The 14,158-nt window shown below is 45.4% G+C and overlaps 1 protein-coding gene across 2 annotated transcripts in view; it reads right to left on the reverse strand.

Annotated features, from left to right (window-relative positions):
• KCNS3 (potassium voltage-gated channel modifier subfamily S member 3) overlaps nt 1-14,158 on the reverse strand; it is an 837,604-nt gene that overhangs the window by 310,698 nt on the left and 512,748 nt on the right. The window contains exon 4 of one of the 2 annotated variants that reach the window (XM_069605922.1): nt 9,078-9,164. The exons of the other annotated variant lie outside the window; for it this stretch is intronic. The gene's annotated coding sequence lies outside the window, so the exon portion shown is untranslated. The remainder of the gene's footprint in view (nt 1-9,077; nt 9,165-14,158) is intronic. 2 annotated transcript variants of the gene reach the window in all.

Below are 14,158 nucleotides of genomic sequence, written 5' to 3' on the forward strand. Positions count from 1 at the left end.
TTTTATACTCTATTATACCCACCCTCAAGCGTTCACATGTGTGATTGGTCCTTGACTTGCCAATCAAATTATACCACAAGCAACAATGCCCATAAAAACACAACTAATCATTTGGTATCCCTCATACTACATCAAAAGGATATGCATCATACAAAAAACTATGTTGAATGACCACTCAGATCAAGACCAAGCAGAGTGACCACTCTATTCATTCAAAACACCACACTGTGCCTTGTATAGACTGTTCAACAGCCACCTTTACATTGTGACTTAGGATAGATGTGACAAACCATAGAAGAAATGAACATGCTTTTAGTTGGTACTGAAGAAGGTGCGGACTGTGAGTCACCAAAACTAGTTGACCCGAATGGTCTCCTGGAACCAGCGAGGATGATCATAACGAAAGATGGTAAGCCCAAGGAATTCCAAACGCGGAAGAGGTTAGGTAATTCCTCCAAACCCTTTATGACATAGCAATGGAGGTAGTGCACCAACCCACCCCGCTACAACAAGGGGCATTTGAGGGCCAGAGAAGGCAGATGGGATAAAATCAGATCTAAACCAAGTAGGGAGCATAATCAAAAGGCCCAGAAAATGCCCACCTTGCCCTCAGCGAGGCAATAAGAAGACCACCCGAGGGGGAAATAGAGAGCACCACTGAAATCACAACAAAGGCCAATAGATAGTTAAACGAGAGCTCTTCAACAGTAGGCACTATGAATGGTCAAGGTAAAGCCAGGAAGATGATGACCAAGAGGGTAACCTCAGCCGTTGAGGGAGAGGGTAGTGCGAGTCCACACCTTGCCAAAAGAAACAACAGAGTTAAAGTGTTCTATTCGACCGGGTAGGTGGTCCTGTTAGTTTGTTAACCTTCAATGGTTTGTTCATTTAATTCTGGTTATTACTTGCATTTTCCTAGAACATACAGGATGTACACAACAGTCTGTGACACAAAAAGAGCTGAAGAATCATATGGTGAGGCCATGGCATGGACTTTCCAGAGAAACAATTAGGTGCTACTACCAATGGAATATATTAGATCACTAACTGGGAAGATGCAGAACACCTACAAACATCAAACCTCCAAACACAGACATGCATAATCTTTCAATTTTAATGGAAAAAGTGAATGGTCTCAACTATTATGTTAAAAGGAAAACAATGTTGCAATAATTCAAAACTAAAAGAGTAGATGTCCAAGAGGCACACTTGTGTTTAGAGGAATGCAAGAAACTAGTGAGAGGGTGGGTAAGGGACGTAGTCTACAGCTGTTCGAAAAATGGAAAGAATGCAGGGCTGGCCATATGAGACTTACAATATAAGATTCTCAAAACATGGGGAGAAGGAGGAGGACATCTTACCAAAATCAAAGTCGGAAGCACAATCTTGATTGTGGAATCCAGGTATGCACCCATAGGGGACAAGAGTAGGTTTTTAAGATTCTTGGACAGAACCTTAACTGAGATCAGAAACACACCAATCTGAGGGGAAACTGGAATATGACACTGGATGGGCTGCTAGATAGATCAAAAGGGATGGATACCAGTGGAGCCAGAGACTGCAACATCCTGAAGGACATTATGTCAGATCATGGCCTGTGCGACACGTGGTGAATAACTCGCCTCAAAGACAGCAAATATGTTGTGCGCTCATGGATCATGGGCAAGACTTGGCTACTATCTGAGGTCAAATCAGTTAACCAACTCAATAATTATCAATGATATATTGCCCCTGGGGCTCACAGATCACACGCTGATACCTCTTCAGACGTCATTAGAACTAACGCACTCACACACTGTGAGATGGAGAATACACATCAGCCTGTATAAGACACCAGAACAGATAGTAGACCAGCAAAACACACTGGGAGAATACCCTGAACTCAATGACCACTCTGTTGATAGTGCAGCAGTTCTATGGGCCTCCGCCAAGACATACATGAGAGGGCAAATGATCAGTTATGCCTCCCACTGCAAGCAGAAAGCATGTGACATGTAAATGAAAATAGGGAGCAAGATCCAGAAACTGATGAAAAAGTACCTTCAGCGGCCCTCTGTGCACAATATGCAGGAGCTTATAAAGGCAAATTGTTGCGCTCAATCAGCTATTGACTAAAAAATCAGAATTCACCCTCTTCAAGCTAAGGCAAATGCATTACGAACAAGGAGAGAAAGCGGGGAGACTGTTGGCGTTCCAGCTCATGAATAAGCAGGCAGAGCAAGATGTCTCCAGGATCAAGACCGCAGACAACCCCAACAAGAAATTACCAATGGATTTGCCAGTTTCTATTCCAAGCTATAAAAATCTACAGACAACAGCTGCAAGCTGGACAGGTACTCTTTTTTAGAAGCTATAAACATATTAAATCTCCGTGCTCAAGCGAGGCAGGAGCTTGATGCTGCGATAACGGAAGATGAGATCAGGGTGGCCATAAACACACTGCCAAGGGGGAAGGTCACTGGGCAATGATGGTTTCCATCTGAATTCTACAAGCTGGAAGTCTAACTCATAGTATCACTGCTCGCCAAAGTATACAAAGAAGCAGAAGGGGTGAGCAAATTCCCAGAAGAGTACAATAGAGCCATCATTTCGGTAATTTCTAAACAGGGCAGAGACCATACTGACCGTGCAAACATCTACTCTATCTCTCTGATTAATCTAAAGAGCAAAAATCTATGCAAAGGTGCTGCCCACACGATGGCAGAAACATATAAACCAACTAGTTCATGAGACACAGGTGGGGCATGCCCTAAATTGGTCACCCAGTGCACACATTATTTGGGAAGGGAGGATGGCCAAAAACATGAGGATTGCCTTATCACTGGATGCAGGGAAGGCCTTCGATAGGATCTACGTGATCACTGTGTGGCGCGAAATACCGAATCCCAAAATGTCACATTTGAAAAGCGAGCAGCGCAGTGATCACATAGATATTCTCCTGCATCCCCGATAGCTTCCCCCCACTTACCTTTTTCAGTGACTACACTCCCTGCGGCATCAGTTCCATCCCACTAGTGTTGGTGGGAGCTTGCCCTGCAGGGTCCTTTCTTCTTTTTTCACATTTTTCTTTTATGACTTAATTATCCCCGCATTCAATCTCATGGAAGCAGGGAACACCCCCGCTACCCTAGAAGCCCATAATGCCAAACAAAGGGAGCGGGGAACACCCATGCAACCCCCGCTCCCCTTGTTCGACATTACGGGCTTTGTTTTATTTCTCCATGCCGAATGTGCAGTAAATGCGCATTCAGCATTTTTATTTTTTGCCCGAAACGCCTTCAATAGAGTTGTTAAACTTTATGGATACTAACATTAGTGCTCTAACTATACCTTACTTTCTGAAATTTGACTAATATATTTTGTGAGTGGACTGTTTCACGAGGGGTCATTACCCCATGTGTACATATTGCCATTTGCTGTCTGTTGAAGATTTCTTATCAATTGTCTCTCTTGATTTATATTTCTCTTCTTGTGTTGATCATGCTTACATTGGACGAATTATGTGTTGTATATTTTGTTATGTCTCAATCAAATTGTATATGATCATTGACTGTGACATTTTTATTTCACTCTGTCTTACTTCATTCCCTATTTGATTCCTTTGAGTGATGTATTCCTGCTTTATGAACCCTTTACAACATGTATTCTTGTTCTTAGATGACAATTCATATTGCACATTTTTAAGCTTAATTACCGAGTTTCAAATAAGTTTCAACTGCATTAGAAGAACACATGACAGGAGGACCTTTATGTTCCCATGGGAATGTGACAGTCAACAATAGAACACACGATTTTAAGTAACCAAGCATGCATGGAAGTGTGCTATCAGAATCTGCTTGTCATGTGCATTGTGCTGGTGCAATCCAGGAAAAGGCAGCAGGACCCATGAGAACAAGAAGGCCCAGGGGTTCCAAGACATACAGCAATGGTTTGACCACGAGAAAGTGGCGGAGCGCTGAGTACTTTTCTGTGTGGGCTGATGATGTAGACAGGAGAATGGTTTTGGCCACATGGGAAACCGTTGGAAACACATTTGTTCTCTGAGTGTGTTGTGTGCGCCGTTCAAGCATTTCTATCTCTGTTGGAAGGGAAGAAATAAGAAATAGCATCACAGGGTCATGAATGACGTGGATATGCATAGTGTATTCCCCTTCTCCCAGTCGAAACATGATCTAGGTGCCTTTCAAAGCACATCCCATTTCTGAATTTGGGATGCACTCAAAAATGGGTAGAAATGCCATTTGACCAATTGCTTTGTGTAATTGCATAAAACGTGGGAAAAGGGTATCAGAATGTGTTAATCTGTGACTTTTGAGGACATCTACACCGGACTGAAAATGAGCCACATTGAAAGCAAAACTACAATATAGGACAAGTATGACTAGGCTGCAATTATACATACAACTAACAGATGGACTGCTCTGTTGCACTGTTGCTCCTTTCTGTATTGTGCTGTCCCCCTCTTGTGCTACCCTCCTCCCCACTTTGCGCTGTCCCTCCTCCCCCTTGTGCTGCCCCTCATACCACTTTGTGCTGTCCCTTCTCCCCCTTTGTGCTATTCCTCCTCTCTCAATTTTACTGTCCATCCTCAACCTTTGTGCTGTCTCTCCATCCCCTTTTGCGGTGTCACTCCATCCCCCGTGCGTTGGTGCTCCTTCCCCTGTGTACTGTTGCTCTTTCCCTGTGCACTGGCTGGCACTCCTTCCCCCATTACAGGATTGCACCTTACCCTTGCGCTGTCACTCCTCCCCTGTACGCAGTCGCTCCTCCTCCTGCACAGTCACTCCTCCCCTTGCACTGTTGCAGTGCTCCTTCCCTCTTGCGCTGTCGCTTCTTCCCCTTTGCGCTGTCGCCTATTCCCCCTTGTGCTGTTGCTCCTTCCCCCTTGCTATGTCGCTTCTTCCCCCTTGTTCTGTCGCTCCTTCCCCCTTGCTCTGTCAAACCTTCCTCCTTTGCTTTGGCACTCCTTCCCCCTTGCTCTGTTGCTTTTCCCCCTTGCGCTGTTGCACCTTCCCCTTGTACTGTCACCCCCCTCCATTTGTAATGTCACTCCTTCCTTCAAATGCACTAAAAATATCGCCTATGGCCGTTCCCGGCTACGATATTTTTGGTGGGGATAATATTACCTGATACCCAATGCTCCTGTGTATTGTTGCTGGACTAGCTTTCATCGATTGGATTTTTTTATTCCCCCTCGTGTTGCCATTTATTTCTTAATCCTCCTCCCACAATGCTTCCCTCACCTCCCAGCACCGCCATTCATTACCTCCCAATCTGTCATTACTCATTCCTTCCCTCCATGCTAAATATAAAATGCAGTAAACATCTACAAACACCAAAATTATAGGAATTGCCAATGCTTGTTTGTTTTAAGGTATTGTATCCAATGTAATAAAAGGAAGTGAAAAGACAAAAAAGTTCCTTAAACACTTTGTTGAAGATGTTCATGTTTTTATTCATGACAATATTTAACTAACCTTTCCAAGGTGCTCTGGAGCACACATTCTGAAGAGCTCAGAGGAAAACAATGTTTTCTATATTGAAAAAAACGGTTCCATGTCATTTCCATGTCATTAGCTGACTCTGACTCAGTGTTTTTTTTCGGTACAACGTCCTTTCATCGCGGGATGCTTTTTTGTTTTTTCGCTGTGTTTTTTACCACGATTTTTTGCATGAAAAAACCCATCGAATTTTTTTTTCATTATTTTTGGGGGGTTCCCCCCCTCAACCCTCCCCACATTTTCTAAAAAATTAGATGGGTTTTTCCAGGAAAAAATGTGCGGTAAAAAACGCCGCGAAAAAACATCCCGCGATGAAAGGACGTTGTACCGAAAAAACACTGAGTCAGAGTCAGCTAATCACTGTGGGGCAACAATCCACGGTCATATCACCTGATGTGTTTGCGTTAATATGGAAATGTGTTTTTTCCTGACCGCCTAAGTTGCTTCCTGCCCCAGGCCTTGCCTTTTAATACATACAAGAGAGTCTAATACTTCCTTGAAAAACAGTGCAGATTGTCAGCACACGTAGTAGATGGTCAGCACACGGAGTAACAAGTGATTTGCTGATTGCCAGGAGACAAGTGGGGATGAGGGGATCTTCTTGACTGTGCTTCCCGTCCAGCTGGAGCATGATCTGGGCCTCATTGATGCACATGTTCCATTGAATCCAATGGAAGGGATGAATGTGGTCCATGGTCAGAAGCAGAAGGTGAAGATTTGTAGAAGTAAGGCAGAGATAGCCCGGAAGACCACCAGAGGTGATGGCAATAGGGGCACGGAGGAATGGCGAGGGTATGACCCATTCGGGACCTGTGTGGGTGAGGCTGTGTGACCAAGAGGGAGACATACAGCTTCATTTGTAAGGGGAGAAACCATATTGGGTGGAATGAGTTTTTGAGAATGCCCAGAATTAGCCAAGAAATGCAGGTTGGTGGTCTTTGAATATTCAAGCTGGGTACGGGTTTAACCCTTCAATCACATTAGCTAGCAACCTGCCCGCACCAGCACATTTGGTAAAGAATCCGGGTAGCCTCCGGGAGAAACATTTAGCCTCTCACAGTTGGAGTTTGGTTAGGTAACTAGTCGAAAATGAATACACTGTAAATTCAGTGGGTCAACGTGGAGATAGTGGGAAAAGTGCCATAACATAAAGAAGGAAGAAAGGTTTTTTTTAGGGCAAGTGGGGGAAAGGGCAAAAGGCCTAAGAGAGGAGGCATGCCCTCCAATTAAAAAAAGGAGAAGGACGAGAGGGAACTAATCAATAAAAAAACAACATTTTAGGACACTATGTAAGGCATTTTGCAGCATCTATGTTTTCACATGTTTTAGCATTGTCCACAAGACTTTCTGGGGCCTGGGTCCAAAATACCTTCAGCTATCCCTCCGCAAATACCTCCCCTCTCGAGCTCTTCGCTCGTCTACCTTCAACTCCCTCAGTGTCAGTTGTTTTTCTAAGAAACGAGCTGGGGGTAGATCTCTGTCTTCGGCTGGGGCCTCCCCTCCCTCAGGAACACCCTCCCTGCCACTCTAAAACTTGAGGAGAACCATCTCCGGTTCCGGAAGCACCTCAAGACCTTCCTCTTTTCTTCTGCCTTCGCTCCCCCTCTCCCCTGTTGATCTGTTCTCTCTTTGCACCATGCACCTGGCCACCCTCTGTCCTTCGCGCCCAGGTACCTGCTCATCCTGCCACCCTCCCGCACTGCCTCCGGCCCACCCCTTGCACTGGGGTCTGTATCTGTACCCATACAGCCCCTCCCCCCTTTTTTCTTCCTGCACTTATCAGACCTACCCTGTCTGCTGCCTTAAACCTAGCACTTGCAAATTGCTGGCTGCATTACCACTGTTTGTTGCCTTTATTATTTATTTATTGTTATTTATCTGTTTCTCCTCTGCTTCGCACTTTCCACTTCTCCCCCCTTCTATGCACTTTTCCCCTCCCCCTCCCATGCACTTGCGCGTTCTCAATGTCACTGGGCCTAGTAAGATCGCTGTTTTGTTCTCCCCTGTTCCCCTCCCTTGCCTTGTCGCGCTCTGAAACACTTGTGTACGAGCGCGATAGAAATAAAATATCAATCAATCAACTTGCAACTATTTCACCTCGGGGTGCCTGCTTAAGATATATTGATGTACATACTGCAAAGAATCCATAGATGTTGCAACTCATAGGATGAGCACTCTAAGTTTGCTATGACGAATATTTGAATCCACTTTTAGGATTGGTATATTTTGAAATGCGCACATTATGAAGGCACCTATTTGGCGGGGAATCAGCTGCAAGCCCAATTGGATATGCTGCTAAGAAAATTATTGTAGGAAAAATACCAATGGAAGGATAGGAGATAGAAATCCGTAAACATATGCATTACGTATGACAAGCTTAATTTCCTGTTATATCCATACAATAAGAATTTCATAACCTCACTGGTCACTGCCATAATCACTAAAAGAAACAATTAGAAGAGCAGATCTTTCACCAGGATTTCCACTCTCCAGGCACATGAGAAAATGCCAATGGCAGGGCAGTGACCACCAGGTTTGGAGCTGATCAAGCAGCTCCCTTTCTTCCCAATTTTTAGAATTAGGTAATCCTGTAAAGCCATGCAGAGTGAATTTGTGATGCTTCCCCGGGAACAGACAGGGGGTGGAATGTGAGCTACAACCAGCTGTGATCTGGTGGTGTTGGTAGCATTGTTATCGCTACGCCTATTCGCTCTGCCAACCTCTAAATGAGCAGTCGGCTACATGGATTAGAAAATGGACAAAATGCAGGTGGAGTCTGAGTTCCCACCATCAGAGTTGGTCACAGCACGACCCCCTACATTAAGAAGACCCTGAAAATTAGGTGAAAGCGGGCAATAAGACTGTCGCAATATATGTTTTGTGTACCACCTGCAAAAGACAGCTGCCAGGGGATATGGAATAGAATGTGTAGGTGATTGTTCTCTTTAAAATTGGAATTTTTCAGGAAGAAAAGCGGGTCAATTGGAAGCAGTTTTATTAAGGATTTGCTACATTAATGCATGTTTACTTTTAATAAGTACTTTAACTGAAGATATGGTGCTGTATATCATTACACAAAAATATAGTATCCCGAGCCGTATGTAATTTTGTTATACATGTGTTGACCTTTTTCTTAGGACATTCACTTGTCTGTTATTCCACTCCTGGACATCTGTAGCAACTGTCAAATCAGCAATATTTTTGAAACCATATTGTCTATAAATTGTTAAATAAATTTCATACACATCCTTAAGTAATTTCACAGTGAAAAGAAAGCTGAAGAAGAAGGCGTTTTGTCAGACTATCATAACAAACACGAGCAACAAGAGAAAATGAATGAGCAATGTAAGGGCATATTAACGCAGGCTAAACAGAATAACAGGATGATATACTAAGATTAAAACCCTGTATAAAAAATCCAGCCATGATAACAATGAAGAGGATGGAGTGATAGCATTGTTGCAAAAATGCATGAAGCATATGACAAATGATAATGTTAAATTGCGCTATGAGAATAATGTAAAATGAACAATGTAATCACAACAACCTCAACCTTGGAATCGCTTGAATGAATACCTTCAGACCAGATCTACTGGACAGGTTTGAGGCAGGAATCCACACTCACGGAAAGCCAGCAAGATCCGTGTAGTTATGTTTGAAGACCTTGAAAACAGAAGTAGGAAAAATAATTAGAGCTTTCTAGGGTTTATCAAGGAAGTTAAAGCCTGATAGGGCATGATGGGTTACTTTATTGTTCTTCTGTGAACTATGATGCAATGAAATTGATTACAAGTCAGATGTGCACCTTACAAGGGGACCGCTATAGCAAAACTTACAAGAGTTTTTTTGTGACTGTCCACCATGTGTTAGTATTAAAGAAGAAGAGGTTATCACATTAAACTGCAACCATTCAGAATGAGTCAATCATCGATGTAGTCTGGTTAGACACTGGGCCTCATTGTAATACTCGCGGTAGCCGTGCCGATAAATCTGGCACAGCTGATGCCGGTATCATTTTCTTCCCGGCGCCCGCAAATGGGCCATTATCGGGTCATTACGGCTTGCCGGACCCAGTAATTGCCCATTGGCAGGCACCGGCAAATATTCTTCCCCATTCCCATTGAGCTCATTAGGGCTCAATGGGAATGGGGAAGCCGGATGCACTGGCATCATTAGTGAATGGTGCCGGTGCATCCGACATGCCCTGCTCACGGGTGCCGGTACGCCCGCCAGGTCAGACATGGCAGGTGAAAAGGCACCGCGAGCAGAACTCGTAGTTTGCCGGTCCGATAGTAACGGCACTGGTAGTTTATCGGTGCCATTACTACCGGACTGGCAAACTTATAATGAGGCCCACTGAATGTGAAACAGAAAGCAGACAAAGGCTGATCAATCATCTAATAAAACACATTATGGAACCGGTTTGACTGCAAAATTGTGGTTTACAGTTAAGCTTAAGGCAATGTGAAAAGTAAAATGTCCGACTTCAGTTCTGTAAGGACCATTCAACAGTTCTTGACCGGTGTACACAATTTAAATACCCAAGAAATGTAAATGATAACCAAGGATAGAAAGGACAGGAGGGCTGTTTTTGTTTTTTTCCATATTTCGAGTTATTTTAATCTGATGTTTTACAAATTATTTCTATAAGTAGCATATGTTCTGGTCAAAGAAGATGTAGTTCTCCTCAAGGGACATAATGCTTTCCCCAATCCAACCACCCCACACAGTGTTTGGAGTCTGAAAGGCAGTGCTGGCCTTACTCCAGACTATGTGCTTACAACACATACCCCGTTTTCCTTTCTAATGAAAAAACAATAAAAGGTATGGTAATGGCCTGGTGCCAATAGGAAAGGTAGGGGTGGATTACGGCTGTGGGATGATATGATATGGCATTTATAATGCGCTTATACACAAGTGTTTCAAAGCACGATGAGGCAAGGGAGTGGAACAAAGGGAGGACAGACAATCCTACTAGGCCAGGTGTCATTCAGATCACGCAAGTGCGTGGGAAGGGGGCAGGGAATGTGCAGTACATGGCAAGATGATAACAATAAGTAAGTAGCTGCCAGCATGTGGCAAGTGCATGGGTAAGTGCAGACATCAGGTGTCAGGGCTGGGAGGGGGACTGTAGGGATACAGAGACAGTCCCCAAGTGCTGGGGTTGCCAGGTGGGCAGTGCAGGTGTGAAACGCTGGCGGGGAGGACCTGGTCCTGAGATCAGAGGGTGTCTAGGTAGCCAGTGCAGTTTCCAGTTGCACTCAGAGGTCAGAAGAGGAGGGGAAAAAACAGAAGCAAAGAGAAAGGTTTTGAGGAGCTTCTGGAACCAGAGATGGTTCTCCTCAAGTTTAAGGGAGGCAGGGAGGCTGATCCAGAGGGAGGCAACAGCTAAGGAAAAAGATCTACCACCAACTTGTTGCTTGGAGAAGAGACTGACCCTGAGGGAGCTGGAGGCGGATAAGCAACAAGCTCGAGAAGGGAGATATTTAGGAAGAGCGAGTTGAAGGTATTGAGCCCCCAGGCCCCAGAAGGCCATGTGGATGATGCAGAGGGTTTTGAACTTAATCCTTGCAGCCATTGGGAGCCAGGGCAGAGATTTCAGTCCTGGAGAGATACGAACACTGGGCTTGAGGTCAAGGACAAGTCTTGCAGTCCTGTTCTGGATAAGTTGCAGAGGTCGGAGAGTAGAAGCAGGCAGATTTAGAAAGAGGCTGTTGCAATAGTCCAGCCTATAGAGAACCAGATCTCTGCAGACAGTGAGCCTCTGAGGAAAGGAGAGGAAAGAAAGAATACCTCTAAGGAGGTGCAGCTGGTAGTGTTACTTCTTAGAGATGTCAGAGATGTGAGGAGACAAGGAGAGTGTGGAGTCGAAGATGACCCCAAGGTTCTTAGCCTTGCAGGTGGGAGCAGGAAGAGGGCCAAGAGAGGCCGGCTAGAGAGCTGCAGGGGAGGAGGGAGCGGGTATGCCGATGAGGAGAATCTCAGTCTTACTGGCATTAAGGCAGAGCTTATTGGCGGCACACCACTCCTGGATAGCAGACAGACATTCAGAGATGAGAGAGGGAGAGGGAGAGGAGGAGGCCGAAGGTAGCCTGAAAAGGAGCTAGGTGTCATCAGCATAGCTCTGAAAGTTGGGGCCGAGAGCGGCGAAGCAGTGACCGAGGAGTGCCAGGTATTGGTTGAACAGCCAGGGAAAGAGATTAGACCCCTGGGGGACACCACAGGTAGAGAAAAAGATAGAGAGGAAGGACCCAAGTTGGACCTAGGAGGGTCAGTCAGAGAGGAAAGAAGTCAGCTAAGCCAGAGCCTGACCAGTGATACCCAGGTTATCACAGAGATGGTTGAGCAGGATGGCATGGTTGACCGTGTCAAAGGCAGAAGAGAGCTCAAGCAAGATGAGGACACAGGGGTGTTAGAGTAAAGGTTGGAGAGCAGGTCATCACGGATGTTCAGGGGAGCAGTTTCCGTGCTTCTGGCAGCTCTGAAGTCAGACTGAGGGCCATGAAGACAACCAACAGATTCAGTGTGGAGATTAAGCTGGGAGATGGCCAGTTTCTCTAGGAGCTTGCCCAGGGAGGGAGTGATGGAGATTGGGCGATAGTTGGCCGGGCAGGAGGGGTCGGCAGAGGGTTACTTAAGAAGAGGGGTCTTAAGATGGAGAAGAAAAACATAAAACGGGAGACAAAAAAACAAAGGCACTGTACTCCCTGCTCATGGAATACTCCTACTATGTGGAAATTAAATCTATGAGGTAGTTTTCAAACTCTAGTGCTATGGTGCAACTCCTCATCAACAGTGCAGTCTTTCCGAAAACAGGGTAGAATGCCCTTGATGCATAGTAGGTGCACACTTATTATTTTAATTATTATTATTATTAAAAATAGTATTTATTGAGCACAGACCTAGCTTAGAGAAGCAACATAGTGCTTTACAGAGCTATACAGCAATACAAATACACAATGGAGCGCTTTACAAAGGTATCCAACAGTACAGATGCATAACATAGCACTTCTGAGAGATAACAGAACAGATATACAGCGGGATTGAGATACAGAGGGGCACAGAAGAGGGCTACAGCTGTACAGGGTGGTGGAGAGAAGCAGGGCAGACAGCGTCTAGCGATTCAGGAGGAGCGGGGGCCAATGTGATGGCCTAGGTGTTGAGGAGGGGAGACTCCTTGAAGAGGTGGGTCTTGAGTTCTTTTCTGAATTGTAGGAGCAGGGGGCGAGTCTGATGCTGACGGGGGAAGAGGTTCCATAGTCTTGGTGTATAGGCAGATAAGGCTTGTTTTTAGGTCCTTTGCTTTTTGCAGCGGTGGATTTCAAGTCTGCACATGTCCTGGCTTCTGGTGGTGCACCGTCTGAGAGATGATGAGTATCTCTACGATGTAGCTGGGTGACTTGTGGGCGACTGCCTTTAGATGATGCAGAAAGACTTGAAGGTGATTTGTGTGTGCAGTGGGAGCCATTGAAGGTGGTTGAGGGCTGGGGTGATGTGGTCGTATCTGCATAGACCCTTGATGAGGCATGCAGCCGTGCATAGGATACTTCTCAGGGGCACAAGGGAGGACAACATGAGGTGTTTCAGGAGGGCTTTGCCCTCATCCCGTTGGGATAGGACCAGTGCTTGAACGGTGGATCTAAAGCTGTCCAGAGGAAGGGCTGGACTTTCTGCAGGAGGCAGAGCTGATACCAAGGTGTCTGAGTTTTCTTAGCTATGTGTGTCTTGAAAGAGAGGTGTTTGTTGATGTGGAACCTGAGGGACTTGGCGTAAGAGGTGAGCTAGGGTGTTAAATCCCCAAGGGTTAATGGTTGATAGCCAGGTCTATATGTCTGGTTGTTCGGTGTTGGTGGTGAGGAGTAGTGATTCGGTTTTGGAGGGGTTGAGCTTCAAGTATGCACTGGACATCCAAAACTGGAGCAACGAGATGCAAGCTTTGAGCCTGTGGATGTCCTTGATGGAGTCGATCGTGAAGTATAGCTGTGTGTCGTCAGCGTATTGGTGGATGTGGATGTTGTGTGTGACTATGTGGGCTCTGAGCGGCTCCATGTATAGATTGAAGATTACTGGGGACAGGTTGGGACCCACAGGTGATGGATAGCATTGGTGATCTAGAGTAGTCTATCTGAACAAACTGCTGATGGTTGGTGACGCAGGTCTTGAACCAGCATAGGAAAAGGTTGCTGATCCCAATGTGCCAATGTAGGGTGTCCATGAGCGCCTGGTGGTATACTGTGGCAAAAGCGGCCGAGAGGTTGAGTAGAACGAGCAGGTACGATGGCCATTGTCAAGGATGTTGAGGCCATCGTCGACCACCTCTATGGTTGCCGTATCCATTCTTCATCTGGTTCTGAACGCAGATTGGTAAGTTTGAAGAGATTGTTTATGTCGATGTGTTGCTGCAGTTGAACGGCTACCGCTTTCTTGATGATCTCACCTAAGAAGGGAAGATGGGTGATGGGGAGATAGTTACTTAGGTTGTTGGGATTCAGAGTGGGTTTCTTTAGTAGAGGGATGATTTGTCCTGTCTTTAGGGTCAATGTGAAGGTGCCTTGAATTCAGGAGCTGTTGGTGATCACCAGGTAGGGAAGGAGAACTTTTGCAGGGTGAGTCTGGATGCAGAGCTGGTGTCTATGTGCTGGCGCATATTGCACATT

The sequence above is a fragment of the Ambystoma mexicanum genome, chromosome 4p, assembly GCF_040938575.1.
Source record: "Ambystoma mexicanum isolate Mex_15411 chromosome 4p, UKY_AmexF1_1, whole genome shotgun sequence".
Lineage (NCBI taxonomy): Eukaryota > Metazoa > Chordata > Amphibia > Caudata > Ambystomatidae > Ambystoma > Ambystoma mexicanum.